The sequence below is a fragment of the Myotis davidii genome, unplaced genomic scaffold (assembly GCF_000327345.1).
Source record: "Myotis davidii unplaced genomic scaffold, ASM32734v1 scaffold753, whole genome shotgun sequence".
Lineage (NCBI taxonomy): Eukaryota > Metazoa > Chordata > Mammalia > Chiroptera > Vespertilionidae > Myotis > Myotis davidii.
Window position 1 is genome coordinate 2,910,495 of NW_006286231.1, and position 3,534 is coordinate 2,914,028.

Sequence of the window (3,534 nt, forward strand, 5' to 3'; positions counted from 1 at the left end):
CAAAAAAATAAACAACACAACTTAATGAAGAAAAAAGAGACCCCCACAAAAGGAATCTAACACCCCAAGTGTCACTTATTGTTCTTATCTCTTGGTGAAATGGGTCCTAGTCAACTCAGTTTATAGTTGTGAGAAAAAAATATTAACCCTAATAGGGCAGCTCACCTTGTGCAAGATAACTAAGTCTGTTGTGAGGGTCCATTCTTTCATAAATCCTTATTATCCTAATTAATAATTACTTATGGATAATATAGTGGTATCTTTAAGTAAGTCACTCTTTCTTCTTTTCAGTTTCCTTCCTTCCTTCCTTCCTTCCTTCCTTCTTTACTTCCTTCCTTCCTTCCTTTCTTCCTTCCTTCCTTCCTTCCTTCCTTCCTTCCTTCCTTCCCACGTTAAGCGCCGCAGTCAGTCAAGGTGACTGACGCTATACTTTCCATCCAGACCTCCTCAGTCACTGGTGCAGCCAGCATATTGGTGAAATCGGATATCGCGGGCTAAACGGAAAGGAAGATAAAACAGGCTTGGCGCTTAACGTGTTAAAAGAAAAAACCTTCTAATGTTACAATTTCAGGAATGAGTCTGCTGGGGAAGCTGATCTTGGGTGAGCGTATGTGATGGGAAGAACTTCCCTGGGGACCTTCCTCACACTCAGGCTCCAGCAGTCATCATTCCTCCTCCAAGTCTCTCAGAGACTCTCCGACTCAACTGAGCTCAGGGCAACCTTTGCATGTGAAATCCTTTTCAGTTATAAAAGATTTCAAAACTTCCTGTGCATGTGTGTGTGCGTGCAGTGTGCAGGTATTTGTGTGTATGTGGGTGTATGTGTCCATATTTTGGCATGAATGTGGATTCAGATACTATGCAGTACATGTTTACATATTCAGTTTCCCTTATTTTTATTTTTTAAGTTAATGTTTTGTATTGGCTCAGATCATTATTTCCAAGCGATTGCGCACTCACATGTCTTTGGAGTATGATCTCTCCCAAAAGGGAATTTTCCTGCATCTTGAATAAGCAACAGATGTTGAATGTGAGGGTGCTAGGGTGGAAGGGGATGCACACAGAAAGATGAGCGGATGTATTCTTCAGGCTGATGGGACTGTGAGATTGAATAGATGTTTGATGAAATGGAAGAAATGGAAGAACCAGAATGTTACGTGATACTTGCATTGTTTTCAATTAATCAAAAACAGTGTCACCACTTTAGCCTCAGAAACATAGCTGATCCAAACACAAGGGCCACTGGTCCTCTTTTTTTTAGCTAGGCAGGGAGGGAAAAAGAAAGCTTCGTCAGTGTATCATAAGGTCTTTAAACCAAAGCTTTAGGTTTGAAGAACAAAAGAATATCAAAGATACTATTGGAGCATAAAGACAAAGTAATCTTTTAGGGGACAGGTGCTTTCTGGGTTCACATTTGCATCTGCAATTGTTCTGATCGCCATACTGACATAGGGAAGCCTACCTCTGATGGACTCTGCTAAGTAGATTTTTTTTTTTTTGTTTCTCAGCATCTGAGGCTTCCTGGTGAGGTTCCAGAACTCCCTCAGAACATATTCCTGTGATCCTCTTTGAATATTTCAAAGGACAGAAAAGTGGGGCGGGCCCTACATCAGGCAGAAGGCGGTGACATCCTGGTATCAAATGATGTGGAAATGATTACAGAGGGCTGCCAGAAACTTACATCTGTGTAGCTTGTGAACATACAGAACGTCTCAGCAATATGAGGGCACCAACAGAGCAGGCAATACAAAACCCATTTACAGCTGTGGGGAACTATGCCTAAAAGATGCTAAATTATTTCAGATCACAGATTTAGGAGGTTGTAAAGCCAAGAGTGCTGGCACCTTGGTCTGATGCCTTGCCCACAGTTGAATCCAGCTCACCTGCAACTGTGGCGTGATTTGCTGATGCCCTGACGCCCAGTGCCGGGGCTCCACCTGAGACCCTCTGGGCATGCAATTTGGACTCTGCCTTTTAAACAATTTCCCCAAGGAATTCTTTTGCACATGAAACGTCTGAGAACTTCTAAGCTTCTAGAATCTCTTGTTTTTCAAAGTATAAGCTATGGACCAGCTTTGGACCAGCGTCACCTGGGAGGTGGTTAGAAATGCAGAATCTCCTGCCAAATCCCAGACTCCGGGAATCAGAGTCTGCACCCTAAGAAGAGTCTCAGAGTCACAGACGCATTCAATTCTGAGAAGCACTGATATAACCTGAACATTGAAAGCTAATAAATGTCTTATCAAACTGAGGAAGATACATTTGGGATTTAATATATCTGACTTTTGGTTTTTCCCTGAACGAAGCTCGAGTCAGCTGTCCTCATTTCTGTGTCTGCCACAGGACGGGGCAAGGCCTGTGTTAGAGGACCTGCTTGGTCCGACTTTACTTATCAGACAAGCTTATGGAAAATGTTGCTCCACTCTCCAGACTGCTGAAGCAGTGAGGCCCATCAGATATGAAAACTCTAGCTATCTTATTATCTCTGCATGCGGTCTGCTACACAAAACAGAACCCCGAGATAATCCTGATCAGCACTCATCACTGAAACTTGAGGATGGAGAAATGGAGCAAGTGGAAAATTCTGGAAAGGGGACCTCAGGTAGGAATTGAAATTAGCACCAATAGGAGGTAGAGCCTGGGCTCCCTATTCTGGAGAACTTCTGTTTCTAAAACGATCATAGTGGATAGAAACCTATCCACTGAGAAAAAGATCTCTGAGGAATGACTTGTGATAATTGGCAAAGTGAGCAACTTGTTATCCCTTTGGGGAATTTAATAGTTGTTCCAGGAAAACCAAGTGATTTCCATCTCAGGAAATCCTAGGATTTAGTGTTTTAGGAATTGGAAGTTCATTATGGAGAGAGAAAACGCAGCAGCTTTCCTGAACTATTTCCAATGCATAATACATGATTCATATATGATAGGTCACCTGTGAAAAGTTATATCAAATCACCATCAGACTTATTTGGCAGGATGTTTCTTGGCCGATGCAGAGTGAAAGAGTATGATTTAAAGTGTCAGAGAAACAAACTGTATTCCCAGTAGTTTCTAGCAGAGGCTGGGTAAATTTGACTTTACCTAAAATATTCTGATAGAAGAAAGAAAGAAATCTACACAGGAAGAAACTGGTAAATATACAGACCACAAAGGGATTCTGGAAAACATGATTAATGAAAAATATTACTTTAAATATCTATATTAAGTTTTTAATTTAAAAATTCCCTCAACTATTGGAGCTCCCCAAATCCCAAGAGGATCACGTCATCATGTTTCCTAAAGGACTACATGCTTTATATTTAATTTCAAATAACTCAGTGTTTAGAGGTTGCTTTAAATTTAATCTTAAGGGGCAATTCTAGAAAAAATGGGATGGAAGAGGCTGCATTAAATCTATTTTGATGAAAAAGAAATTCTAACAAAGCAACCAGATTCTAGGGCAGCATTTGCATACCTTTGAAAAGTTAAAACAGACAATATTAAATTTGTAAAAGCTTACATTGTAGGACTGTGGAATTGGTTAATATCATTGTA